This window comes from Kogia breviceps, chromosome 10, assembly GCF_026419965.1.
Source record: "Kogia breviceps isolate mKogBre1 chromosome 10, mKogBre1 haplotype 1, whole genome shotgun sequence".
Lineage (NCBI taxonomy): Eukaryota > Metazoa > Chordata > Mammalia > Artiodactyla > Physeteridae > Kogia > Kogia breviceps.
The window spans coordinates 105025696-105040317 of NC_081319.1; the positions used below are offsets into that span (position 1 = coordinate 105025696).

General features: G+C 39.4%; 1 long non-coding RNA gene across 1 annotated transcript in view; it reads left to right on the forward strand.

The window, feature by feature from the left end:
- The window catches only part of LOC131763896 (uncharacterized), a 49068-nt gene that overhangs the window by 11561 nt on the left and 22885 nt on the right, over window positions 1–14622 (forward strand). The window contains exon 3 of the long non-coding RNA XR_010842401.1: window positions 14393–14453. This is a non-coding gene — a long non-coding RNA (uncharacterized lncRNA). The remainder of the gene's footprint in view (window positions 1–14392; window positions 14454–14622) is intronic.

Below are 14622 nucleotides of genomic sequence, written 5' to 3' on the forward strand. Positions count from 1 at the left end.
TTCATTATGGTGTGAGATAAGAGTCAAGATTCCTTTTTTTTTTTTTAATCTATCACATGGATTTCCAGTTGTTCCAACACCATTAAATTACCTTTGTCTTTGTGCTGAGAAGTCAAATGGCCATATATGCATGGGTATATTTTTGAACTGCCTGTTCTTTTCCATCGGTCAACATTTCTATTCCTACACCAATTCTGCACTGCCTTAATTACTGTATCTTTGCAGCAAGTTTTGAAATTACGTGGTATAAGATGTCCAACTTTGTTATTTTTCAAAACTGCTTTGGCTATTCTAGGTCCTTTCCATTTCCACTCCCACATAAATTTTAGAATCTGTCCATTTTTACTTGTCTGAGAAACTTATTTCTCCTTCCCTTTTTTAAAATAATTTTTAAAAATTATGGTAAAATATACATAATTTTTATCATCTTAACTATTCATAAGTGTAAATTTAGAGGCATCACTTACATCCACAATGCTGTGTACTCATCACCACTATCTGCACCCAACATAGACTCTATCATCTTCCCCTACATAGACTCTATTCCCAGGAAATACCAACTCCTCCTTTTCTCCCCGCCCCGCCCCCGGGGCAACCTCTATTCTGATCTGTGTCAATTGCCTGTTCTAACTGCCTGTCTCAGTGGATCATACAGCATTTGTCCTTCTGTGTCTGGCTTATGTCACTTAGTGAGACCTCATGGGTGTCTTCAAGGTCCATCCATGTTGTAGCGTATATAAGCATTTAATTCCTTTTTATGGCCGAATAGTATCCCTTCGTGTAATATATACACCACACTTTGTTTATCCATTCATTTATTGATGGACATGGTTGTTTCCACCATTGAGAATAGTGCTGCTGTGAACATGGGTGTGGAGATGCCTGTTTGAGTCCCTGCTTTCAAGCGTTTTGGATATACAGTTGACCCTTGAATGCAGGAGTTAGGGGTGCCGACCCTCCTACAGTTGAAAATCAGCATCTAACTTTATTTTATTTTATTTTTAAAAAAGTAGGTTCAAAGTTTATTTTATATTTTTCAACATGTTATTATTTTTTTAATATTTTATTTTATATTGGAGTATAGCCGATTAACAATGTGGTGATAGTTTCAGGTGCACAGCAAAAGGACTCAGCCATCAGTATACATATATCCATTCTCTCCCTAACTCCCCTCCCATCTGTTTTTAAAAAATATTCATTTATTTATTTATTTATTTGGCTGCATTGGGTCTTAGTTGTGACATGCAGGCTCTTTGTTGGGGCGTGCGGGCTTCTCTCTAGTTGTGGCTCGCGGGCTCTAGAGTGCACGGGCTCAGTTGCCCAGCGGCACGTGGGATCTTAGTTCCCCAACCAGGGATCATACCTGCCTCCCCTGCGTTGGAAGGTGGATTCTTAACCACTGGACCACCAGGGAAGTCCCAGCATCTAACTTGATAGTCAGCTCTCCATATCAGTGATTCTATATCCTGGAATTCGACCAACGATGGATCGTGTAGTACTGCAGTATGTATTTATCGAAAAAAATAAATTTCAATTTATTATACTCCACAAGTAAGTGGACCCTTGCAGTTCAAACCTGTGTTGTTCAAGGGTCAACTGTATACCTAGGAGCAGAATTCCTGGGTCATATGGTAATTCTATATTTAATTTTTTGTGGAACTGCCAAGCAGTTTTCCACAATGACTGCACCTTTTTCCTTTTTTTTTTTTTGGTAGCATCGGGTCTTAGTTGCAACAGGCAGACTCCTTAGTTGCAGCACGTCCTTCACTTTTTAAAAAATACATTCAATTTTCACTAAAAGTCTTGCATGTCTTTCTTTCTTTCTGTCTCCCGCCCTCCCTCCCTCCTTTCCTTTCTCTCTCTGAGGCTTGCGGGATCTTAGTTCCCCGACTATCTGGGATCGAACCCGTGACGCCTGCAGTGGAATCTTGGAGTCCTAACCACTGGACCGCCAGGGAAGTCCCTTGCATGTCTTTCTTGTTTAAACCTAGCAAACTCCACTTAATTTTAGGATAACTTGTCATATTAAGCAAAATTAAATTCTAGCATAAAAGTAAATATAGCAGAGAAAAGTCAGACTATTTTAGGTTTGAAAGGGTGGGTAATTACAGTGGACATAAGAAGCTAATTTAATTTTTCTAACTATTCCTTTAAAGAAATGTGGAAAAAAGAAGAAAGGGGAAATAAAGCAAAACAAGGTCTTGTCACCCCAAATTCTAACCTTAACGCTCTGTCTTCTCCAGTGTCTTTTTAGTTACTTAGCTTGGCAACCACACCCGAGGGCACGCACTGGACCCGCTTCTCTCCCAAACTCAGTAATTCAAACACCCTCTCCCAACCACGACCACTATGACCATTTTCAGTCTCAGTGTGATCGGTGGGAGAAACCACTGATTTCTCCGTTTCCTCGTTTCTTTTTGCTCCTCTCCTGCCCGGTGTAGATTCCATGTTACATTATTTCATTTGCTCTTTCTTGATCATGTGGGCCACTCCCTTTTCTCTCGGCCTCTCCTAGCTCCTGTCTCCTAAAATCCTCACCCAGAATAAACTTTGTAATTACCATCCCTGGTAGTTACATTCTGGGTTGGTGCTTTCTTTCCTGCAACATTTAAAATATTTCATTCCACTGTTTTCGTGCTTGCATGGTTTCTGGTGAGAAATCTGATATAATTCATATCCTTATTTTGCTATGAATCAAGTGTTCTTTTTCTCTGGCTTCTTTCAAGATATTTTCTTTGTCTTTGATCTTCTGCAGTTTGAATATGATATGCTGAGGTGTTTTGGTATTTATCCTGCCTCTTGTTGTCTGCGATTCCGGGATCTGTGGTTTGGTGTATGTCATTGATTTTGGAAAATTGTCAGCAGTTATTACTTCGAATATTTCTTCTGTTCCTTTTTCTCTTTCTTTTCTTCCTGGCAGTTCCATTACACTATGTTATACCTTTTGTAGTGGTCTCATATTTTGTGGATATTCTATTTCATTATTTTCCTTTCTTTTTTCTCCTTGCGTTTTAGTTTTTTAAGTTTCTATTCATTGGTCTTCAACCTCTGATTCTTTCCTTGTCCGTTCTGTCTACAGGCCCATCCATTCTTCATTTCTGTTACAGTGTTTTTGATTTCTAGACTTTCTTTTTGATTCTTTCCTGGTGTTTCCATCTCCCTACATACACTACCTATCCTTACATGTTGTCTACTTTTCTCATTATTAGCGTATTAATCAGTTATTTTAAATTCTTGATCAAATTTCCTGCCATATCTGAGTTGGCTTCTTATGCTTTACCTCCTCAGACTGCATTTTTTCCTTTTAGCATGTCTTAAAATTTTTTTTGAACGCTATATATGAAAAAATGAGATAGATATGTCTTTAATGAGATTTTATGTTTATCTGGCTTAGAGTTAGGCTGTGTTTACTGTTGGCTGTAGCTGTGGTGTCAGAGGTTAAAATCTCCTCTAGCGCCCTTGTTTTTGTGTCCCCTATTGTCTCCGGGTATTCCTAGAGACTCCTTAAATAAGTTCTAACGCTTGCTGTTAATTTAGCTGTAATCCCCTGTGATTATAGAGGAGCTCTATTGATTTTGTGGTAAGGTATGTGGGAGGAGAAGCAATCTATTGTCCGTATTTGCCTTTGCCCACTTTGAAGGCTACGGGAGGATGGAGTTGTTTCCCTGCCCTTTGGACAGTTAGGCGAAGGTAAAACCCCAGCCAGTAGGCTCTGGTAAAATAGTTTCCCTTGTTAACAAGAACAAAATACTCTGGGTGCACTTTTATGTGGTTCATTGCCCAATCCCCTCCTGGGAGCGCAAAAGGATTTTTTTCTGACCTTTACAGTGGTAGGATTCCAGGAGGTAAAACTCATGTAAGTATGGGATCCCCCCTCAAGAATGGGCTCTCTTAGGATATTTTAACTCTCAAGCTTCTCCACACTAAGCCTCGAGCAATTCATCAATTACAGTTTAAAGTGTTCTTTCCAATAGTGGCACCAGCTGCCAGCTTCTGCTCCTAGGTATTTGTTCCCAGTAAGCTGTGATTCTTTCTATCTCAGATTCTTTGTATCCTGTCTGTTTCCCCAGCTTTGGGGGCAGCAGTTTGCCCTGTGACCTCAATTCTCTGATGTATCAAAGAAGAATTAGTGATTTTCAGTTTGTTTAGATTTTTTCTTGTAAGAATGGAAGTGACAATGTAAAACCATTTTACATGTCTGCCCAGAAACCACAGAAGTGTGCTTGTTGATTTTTCAAAAGATCCTGCTATGATATTGATTGGAATTTGTGCTGAACCTGTAGTTCAGTTTAGAAAGAATTGACGTGTTAACAATATTGAGTCTTTTGATCCATGAACATTGTATACATCTCCATTTATTTAGATATTTAAAAATTTCTCTGAGCAGTATTTTCTAGTTTTCAGTATGTAAGTCTTAACACATATTTTGTTAAATTTATCCTTACATGTTTCACATTTCTTGGTGCCATGGTATCTGTTCAATGTCAATTGTCATTTGTTTACTGCTATATAGAGAATATAAATAATTTTTGTATATTGACTGTGTATCTCACAACTTTGTTAAACTCATTATTTCTAGTGGTTTTTGTGCAGATCTGTTAGGATTTCTTATATATTAATCACTTGTTTGCAAATAAAGACACTTTAACTTCTTCCTTTCCAAGTCATATGATTTCTTAAAATTAATAGATGTTATTTTTCCTTAGCTTTTTTGTTTCTTTTTCTTTTGGCTGCATGGCATGCATGATCTTAGTTCACTGACCAGGGATCAAACCCATGCCCCTGCAGTGGAAGCATGGCATCTTAACCGTTGGACCACCAGGGAAGTCCAATAGATGTTAATTTTTAGAACAGTTTTAAATTTACAGAAAAATTGAATAGGCAGTACAAAGGGTTTCTATATTCTTCTCCTGCCTCCACCCCTGCAGTTTCTGCTGTTAACGTCTTGTGTTAGTGTGGTACATTTGTTATAATTAATAAATCAATATCAATACATTATTATTAACTGAGGTCCATAGTTCAATTAAGTTTCACTCTTTAAAATACACTTTTTTTTTTTTTTTTGGCTGCACCACAACTCATGTGGGATCTTAGCTCCCCAACCAGGGATTGAACCCATGCCCCCTGCAGTGGAAGTCGTAACCACTGGACCACCAGGGAAGTCCCAAGATTCACTATTTGCATCTTACAGTTCTATGGGTTTTGACAAATGTATAATATAATGTCATGTATCCACTATTACAGTATCATACAGAATAGTTTCATTGCCCTAAAAAATCTCCCGTGCTCCACCCATTCATCCCTCCTTTCCTCCCCCTGAATCCCTGACAACCACTGATCTTTTTACTGTCTCCATAATTTTGTCTTTTCTGAATATCATATACCTGGAATCATACAGTATGTAGTCTTTTCAGATTTGCTTCTTTTGTTTAGCAATATGTATTTACATTTCCTATGTGTCTTTTTAGGGGGAGGGGGTGCTTGATAATTCATTTATTTCTGTTGCTGAATAAAATTCCTTTGTCCGAATGTACCATAGTTTATCCATTCACTTATTGAGCTAGGCTTCCTCATTAGGAGAAGAGTGATATTGCCAAGTGTGACCTAAGGGAAGCAAGTAGCAGTGCAGCATGGAAGCTCAGTGTGTCCTCAGGACTAGAAGAAAGATAAGACACCAACAACGGATTCAGAATTCTAGAATACATATTGCTTTTATCTGATGCAGGTCTATCTTTAATATTATATTTTCCAAGCCATGAAGAGCAGTGATTCCCTAGGCTTACTGGAAAATTATTATATATTTCTTTTCTTTATTCCCCACATTTGTGGAGTCCCTACTGTGTTTTAAGCACTGTTCTAGGCTTTGGGGAAATGATGGTGAACTCAGGATATATAAGGCCCTTGCTCTTACATTCTTGTAGGTAGGAAACATATAATAGTAACTGCAGTGAAAAAATAAAGCAGAATGGCAGGGTAGAGGAAAGCTACTTAGAGGATGGTCATCAAAGCTTCTCTGAGGGAGTGACATTTGAACTGAGACTTGAATAATATGAAAGGGGAGCCATTGGGGGAAGAGTGTCCCAAACACCAGCAAGTGTGAAAACCCTGAGATAGGAATACATTTGATGTGTTCAAAATACAGGAAGGAGGCCTATGTTCCCACTGAAAACCATTTACCCCATTTTATGATGCGATCACAATGCTAGGGGGTGAACTTCTACAATATGCTGGTTTTGAGCGTTTAATTCTTCTATAAGACCTTTGTAAGCAATTGGTCAAATTGGACTTCCCTTGTGGTGCAGTGGTTAAGAATCCGATTGCCAACGCAGGGGACACGGGTTCGAGCCCTGGTCCGGGAAGATCCCACATGCCGTGAAGCAACTAAGCCCGTGTGCCACAACTACTGAGCCTGCGCTTTAGAGCCCACAAGCCACAACTACTGAGCCCATGTGCCACAACTACTGAAGCCTGCGCGCCTAGAGCCTGTGTTCCACAACAAGAAAAGCCACTGCAATGAGAAGTCTGCGCACCATGACAAAGAGCAGCCCCAGCTCGTGGCAATTAGAGAAAGCCCGTGCACAGCAATGAAGACCCAATACAGCCAAAAATAAGTAAATAAAATAAATAAATAAATTTATTTTTTTAAAAAAGAAATTGGTCAAATGGACTAACCTGCTATTCATATGTTCTTTTAACAGCTCCAATTACTAAACTTAAAGTTAGGTGGCATAGCAGTCTCCAGACTGTCCTCCTCTCCGGGTCTTTGGGGCTCTTCCTCTTTATCCTCCCCTATGGCTTAGTCTTGAGTCTCTTTTCTTCTCACCCTACTATCTCCTTAAGTGAGCTCATCCATTTCCATTATTTGTCACTTATGGACTGGCTACTTGACAGATTTACTTAGATATCTCTCAGAAATCTCCCCCCACCCACCTAAACTGGCTCCTTGGTCTTCCTTACCTCAGTATGTGAGATACCTCCATTCAAACCAGTCTACATCTAGTCCATCATCAAGTTCTATTAATTTTACCTTTAAAACATCTATTAAATTCTCTGTGTTCTTTCTAATTCTGTTGTCACCACCTTAGTCCAAGCTTCCATCTTGTTGGAACTCCTGCAGTTGCCTCCTTTATTTCTCTATGATTTCTCCACTCCTGCCTTTGCTGTGCTCCAGACCATCCTCTAACCAGAAACTGGAGTAAAGCATGAATTAGGTCTTGTTGCTTTCCTGCTCCAACCATTCAATGGTACTGTGGTTCTTTGAATGAAATCAGACTCCTTCACATGGCCTGTAAAGCCTTGATAATTTAGGCTCTATTTTCCAGTCTCATCTCTGAGCCTCACTGGCCTTATGTTAATCCTAAAGCATGCCCTGCTCTTTCTTTCTTCTTCTTCTTCTTTTTTTTTTTTTTTTTTTTTTTTTTTTGGTGGTACACGGGCCTCTCACTGTTGTGGCCTCTCCCGTTGTGGAGCACAGGCTCCGGACGTGCAGGCTCAGCGGCCATGGCTCACGGGCCCAGCCGCTCCGCGACATGTGGGATCTTCCCGGACCAGGGCATGAACCTGTGTCCCCTTCATCGGCAGGCGGACTCTCAACCACTGCACCACCAGGGAAGGCCAGCCATGCTCTTTCTTATCTTAAGGCTTAGGGTTTTTGCTATTTCTTCTGCCTGGATTTCTCTTTTCTCACTCTTCACCTAGACTACTACAACTTATCCTTCAGGTGTTGGCTTAAATGTCAATTCCATAGAGAGCTCTTCTCCAAATGACATTAAAGTGGTGCAGCCACTCTGGAAAACAGTGTGGAGTTTCCTCAAAAAGCTAAACATAGAACTACCATGATTCACATGGTTCAGCAATTTCACTCCGGGTTATTTATCTGAAGAAAGCAAAAACACTAATTCAAAAAGATACATGCACCCCAATGCTCATAGCATTATTTACAACTGCAGAGATATGGAAGCAACCTAAGTGTCCATCAACAGACAAATGGATAAAGAAGATGTGGTACATATATACAATGGAATATTACTCAGCCATGAAAAAGAATGAAATTCTGTCATTTGCAAAAACATGGATGGACCTAGAGAGTGTTACGCTTAGTGAAATAAGTCAGACAAAGACAAATATTCTATATCATCACTTATATGTAGAATCTAAAAAATAAAACAAACAAATGTATGTAACAAAAACAGAAACAGACTCACAGATATAAGAACAAACTAGTGGTTACCAGTGGGAAGAGGGAAGGGAGCAGGGCAAGTTATGAGCAGGGGATTAAGAGAAAAAATACTACATATAAAATAGACAAGCCACAAGGATGTATTATACAGAACAGGGAATATAGCCATTGTTTTATAATAACTTTAAATGGGGTATGATCTATAAAAATATTGAATCACTGTGTTTTACAACTGAAACTAAAATTAATAATGTAAATCAAGTATACTTCAATTTTAAGAAAGGAAGCAAAGGTGCTTGAAACAAATATTTTTAGATTATGATTTTTATTTATTTTGTAAATTTTATGATTTTACTTATTGTGAATAAATCAGCTACATGATGCAATTTTATAATTTTAAATAAACATAATATATGCCCGTCTGTATACCATAAAGATTATATTGGAAGGTGTTTAGTCATTTAACTAAATAATTTATCATAGGATTCTTATAAAATCTAACTCCTAGTACATATTAGAGATTCAGTGGATAGAACGTTCAGTTCAATTCCACAAATACTCATCGGGTACCTCTTATGTACTAGTTGCATTGTACTAGAAACTCATCTATCATTTAAAGCTGGGTACACCTGGAATAATTTAGTTATGACAAAGTGACACTGCAGTTACTGGCTGGGGATTTTTGTGTGTCTGTGGCCATCTTCCATAAGAGGGCAGCAAAGGACCATTCTCATTTTGTTCTTATGTACGTAGTCCTACACATTGAAAACTTAAATATCAGGAATCTTCCAAGAGTTAAGGGAAAACAGAGGGCCTGGTTATAGCTTCACTTTGTTTCTAGGTTATCTTCTATATGGTCTCATGTGGTTTTTATACTGCAGAGTGGATTATCACACGCGACCTGTGGGTTCAGTGACAGCTTTATAATTGAATGCCGGCCGTGGGGTCATGGCTTACCAGCCGTGCGACCTGGGAAGCCCACTTAACCTTTCCGAGGCTGTTTCCCCAACTAATAAAAAAAGGGGGTGGGTGGAATGGCAATGCCTCCTTCGCATGGTTTTAATAAACACAAGAGAATGTCTATATCCTGGAGAGGCTGAGAACAATTAAAAGATAGAGCTAGAAAAGACTAACCCGATAGCCTCCTGTCTTGGCACTCTTTACCTAAAGAAAATCCTGTTAAGGATCTGAAAAAGGAGAGTATAGGCCATTACAGAGGTAGCTACTTTTATATTTTTAAATTAATGAACATAATATTTATATAACTTGTAAAGCCAATTAAATGCATGTGAATATTATGTTAAAATCTTTCACTCTCTCAAATGGCCTATCATTTTTTTTTTTTTTTTTTTGGCCACTCCATGCAGCTTGCAGGTATCTTAGTTCCCTGACTAGGGATCAAACCTGGGCCCCAGAAGTGAAATTCTTCAAATGGCCTATTTTAATTTGGTAACTCCAGTTTTTTATCTTCTAAGTAAGTAAATAAAATAAGATTTGAGGCACTGAGCTTGTTTCATCCTCACTTAATTCTCACAAATTTATTGTAATCATTATGTTTCGTCTTATTCCTGACATTTTTAATGGCTTTCATTTGTTAAGCTTTCCTGATGATTTCTGTTTTCTCCTTTGCTTGTAAAACTTCATTGATTATGGTTTTGTTTTTTTAATCTCTTGTGCTTAAATTTTTTCTAGCTGTATTTGAAATATCTTTCTATCAATGTTGAGAATTAATCAGTATCTAACTTCCAACTTTCAAATAAGAGACATTTACCCTGATTTCGTCATCCATTTCCTTGTGACATGCCTATATTTTGAGAAATAATCTAAAATTTTAATCTGAGAATATTATAATTTTGTTTGTTTCATTTTGTGTCTTTTAAAATGGACCTCCAATGGTGTACAGAAATAGATTAATAATAATTTCTGGTTCATGACATGTTCTCACTACTGATCCATGCAAGGTCCTCATTTATTTTTATTTATTTTTAATATTGATTAAGCATCCATGAAGCTGTCATCCAATTCAACAGCCAGAACCTTGATATTAACCCACAACTGGCTGTGTAGTACACTCCACTCTTGTTCCAGGTCTGCCTGCATTTGAGGTATTCAGCATTCCCTTGTCTTTTTGCCTGTTAGTCCTTTGCTTTATATGGTTTTATCTATATATTTCCTTAAAATATTATCTAATGCACTTGTTTTTAACTAAAAAAAGAATTATATCAATACTATATGGAATCTTTCAAAATCATATGGAATCTTCTGACACCATCCCACTATATGTATATACCAGAGCTTGTTTTCCATTCTTCTATTGATAGACAGGTTGTTTCAAGGTTTTTCCTACTTTTTATTGTACTTAAGCAATAACTTCTTTGGGGCTTAAACCAAAGGGTAGAATTTCTGTTAATGTTTAGCTCAACAAATAGCACCAAGTACTTTCCAAAGTGGTTGTAGGCAATAGACCTAATGTCTGTGTCCCCCTGAAATTCCTACGTTGAGATCCTAACCTCCAGTGTGATGGTCTTAGGAGGTGGGGCCGTTAAGAGGTGATTAGGTCATGAAGGTGGAGCCCCCATGAATGGAATTTGTGTCCTTGTCAAAGGGACTCTAGAGCGCTCTCTCCTCTCTCTGCCTTGTGAGGATACACTTGCCTTCTGCAACCTGGAAGAGGGTTCTCGCCAGAAGTCGAGCGTATGCTGGCACCCTGATCTTAGGGTCCCCAGCCTCCAGAGCTAGAAGAAATAAATTTCCGTTGTTGATAAGCCACCCAGTCTATGGTATATTCTGCTAGAGCAGCCTGGACAGACTAAGACGTACCAATGTAGAGTCCCGTGGAATGGATATGAGCCTGATCAACCTCTTCTCTAACACTTCTCTAGTTCTTCCTTTTTTTTTTTTAAGATTGTTTTGATGTGGACCGTTTTTAAAGTCTCTATTGCATGTGTTACCATATTGCTTCTGTTTTATGTTTTTTGGCCCCCGAGGCCTGTGGGATCTTAGCTCCCCAACGAGGGATTGAACCCAGAGCCCCTGCACTGGAAGGTGAAGTCTTAACCCCTGGACGGCCAGGGAAGTCCCAGGACTTCTCAGTTCAAAGGAAGATGGGAGACTCGGTGCCCTGTGTTGCCCAGCAGCACCTCTGCTCCCAGTGTTTCATCATCCTGGAAGCCAATTGTTTTCAACTTGTCTGCCTGCCTTTATCCTGCTCCTCAGAGATGGCAGGGATTTCATCTCTTTTGTTGATTTGCGTACTTTCAGGGCCTTGAAGAGTACACAAAAACGGTTAGTTCATTAAACCATCATAACCATAAAAAGGTCATAACTATAAAACAAGTTACAGTCTATAACTAAACTAACCCCCCACATTATAGTCTATTTTAACTTTATGGTAATATTAAGAATACATTACACTTGCTAATTTTAAAGAGGTTTGCCGATTAAGAACTCTTTTGTTGTAACTTTTGTTCTATAATGTTTGACAAATGAGGTTTTTTAAATAGCCAGTGGTTTCTGGATTTTGATTACTTGTATAAAAATGATTACCATCCTTATGCAAACTGGTGGTCACAGAGTTCCTCCCCGGGGATCTCCACTTGTGTGTTTACCAGCGCATTGAACATACCAGAAACTGTCAAGCTCTGCTGTCTCAAACTCAGTTTAAATTTGGCTGTCGATTTGAAAGTTGGAGACAGAACTTTTCATTAGATGACTCTCAATGCTGTAATCCATACTTTAAACCAACTGGATCTAGTATATCTTTCTTTGCCTTCAAGCTTTCCAAAGGGGAAAAGTACACGGAAAAGCCATTAACCATTTCAGATGGCCACTCCAGTTATGATGGTAAAGAAGAAAAGGTTCTTTTCCTCTGATCATTTTTCTGTTCTTTGTGGCTCATGGTATAGATCCGTTGCCTTCCTTTGTATCTGCCACGTAGGCTGGGCAGGAAAGAAAAAGTAGGTGGGGGGAGGGAGAGAGAGGGAGGGAGAAATGAACTCTCCATTTTCTGCACTTTTCTGAGCAGCTTCTTTGTTTTCATTTGTGTAATTGTGTCTCAGCGCTGCCACCAGCCCCACCCCATTACAAGGAAGTCCTGAAACAGATACGAAGCTCATCTCCAAATGCATTGACTATAAGTTACTTATTTCCTTTTGCTTTTCAAAAATACGAGTCAGCATTGGATAATTAGGGAAACTACCTTCTTTTCATTGGAAAGAAAGAAAGAGAGGATCTGTGTGGTCATGATCAATTTCTTCACAGGGGAAAAGGTCTGAATTAATAATAACGGTTACTGTGTCCTAGGCACCGTTCAAAGTGATTTATGGACATTTAGTCCTCAAAACAGTCTAGGAAGTGGGTATTATTATTGCCCTCATTTTATAGTTGAGAGCGGACCACCCATGGCCACCTGGTTGGTGAATAGCGGAGCAGCAGGTTTCATGCTCTGATCCAATGTGCTCTTATCAGAGGCACCAACTAAGGTTAGTACACAAAATATAGATCACGAGGTAGCCTCAGAGCTTCCCAGATGTCAAAGAAAAAAGGAAGCCAGGTTATTTGCAAGACTTCCGGATATGATAAAAGCAAAGCAGTGGCTCAGAGGAAGTGCAACTTTCCCAGGTAGTGGGGCCTGGGAAAGATTTCTTCTTTGGATATTTATGAAATTGATGCCATAGGATGTTGTGAACAAGATTTTTTATAACACTCCTACAGTCATAGTGTGAGGCTTTTTTTTTAACATGACAAATCAAGGAGGAACCACTATCTTATGATTCGGATGTGTGACTCTTCAGTCACGTGGCATATGATCCGAGGATGTATTACACACTGATTAGGGGAGTAGATGGATCCCATGTCTTCTGAGCAAAACCCTCCAGAAATGTGTGTTTCGAGGCTAAACTTTTGTGGTTTTTTTGGTTTTTTTTTTTTACGGTACGCGGGCCTCTCACTGTTCTGGCCCCTCCCGTCGCGAAGCACAGATTCCGGACGCGCAGGCCCGGCGGCCATGGCTCACGGGCCCAGCCGCTCCGCGGCACGCGGGATCCTCCCGGACCGGGGCACGAACCCGGGTCCCCTGCATTGGCAGGCGGACTCTCAACCACTGCGCCACCAGGGAGGCCCGAGGCTAAACTTTTGATAAACATAGAATAGCAAAGAATTTGCTATTTCCTGTCCTTCAGGAACCTAGAGTGGATATGTTATGTTGTCAAGGTACATCCTTGGATTTTAACCAACCCGGCAGAGAGTAGGATTAATATGTTTCCAAGTCGGCCCGACCTCAGCACAGAGGATGTGATCTTCTAAGGATCCTTTTAGCTATAAAATCCCATGATTCTATGGAAGTGAAATAAAGCTTCAGGTAAATAGAATTCCAGTTTTCAGATCCTAGAGTGTTAATCAATTGATTCAAGAGTACAGTGCTATATTTCTGATACAGTGTTATATTTCTAATACTGTTATTCTTTTTTTTTTTAATTGAAGTATAGTTGATTTACAATGTTGTGTTAGTTTCAGGTGTACAGCAAAGTGATTCAGTTATTTATATATATGTATATATATTCTTTTTCAGATTCTTGTCCATTATAGGTTATCACAAGATATTTTAAAAATTTAATTAATTTATTTATTTAGTTTTGGTTGCGTTGGGTCTTCGTTGCTGCGTGCCGGCTTTCTCTAGTTGTGGCGAGCGGGGGCTACTCTTCCTTGCGGTGCGTGGGCTTCTCACTGCGGTGGCTCCTCTCGTTGCAGAGCACAGGCTCTGGGCGCGCAGACTTCAGTAGTTGTGGCACACGGGCTCAGTAGTTGTGGCGCACGGGCCCAGTTGCTCCGCGGCATGTGGGATCTTCCCAGACCAGGGCTCGAACCCGTGTCCCCCGCGTTGGCAGGAGGATTCTTAACGACCGTGCCACCAGGGAAGCCCTATCACAAGATATTGACTATAGTTCCCTGTGCTATACAGTAGGTCCTTGTTGTTTATTTTATATATAAGACGGTGTCATTCTTGGTAATAGTAAAAGGAAGAAATAGGGAGAACAATTGTGGATTGCAGCTTTCTTTGATTGGATCAGAGCTTCTTCACTCATACATACTCTGCCTTTCCATTTTTCTTTACCAATCATTATAACTTTCAAAATAGTGTAATTTTATATTCTAAGCATACTATTTTAACTTGTATTTATTTATTTATTTATTTTGTATTTATTTTTATCATAGGACATTTACAAAATAAGAATAAGCATGAAGAAAAAAGTCACCCACAATCCTACTTGAGTCTGTAAGTCTTTTGGGTCCTGTCTGTCCATCCCCCCACACACATGCCCACTTACATGAAGGGTCAGAACACGCTCACTGCGTGTAACCTACCTTATTCGTGTAGTAAGGTAGGCATCATGGCATGGCTCTCAAGGTCATGAAATACTGATGTGTGTAGTGGCTGCAGAGGA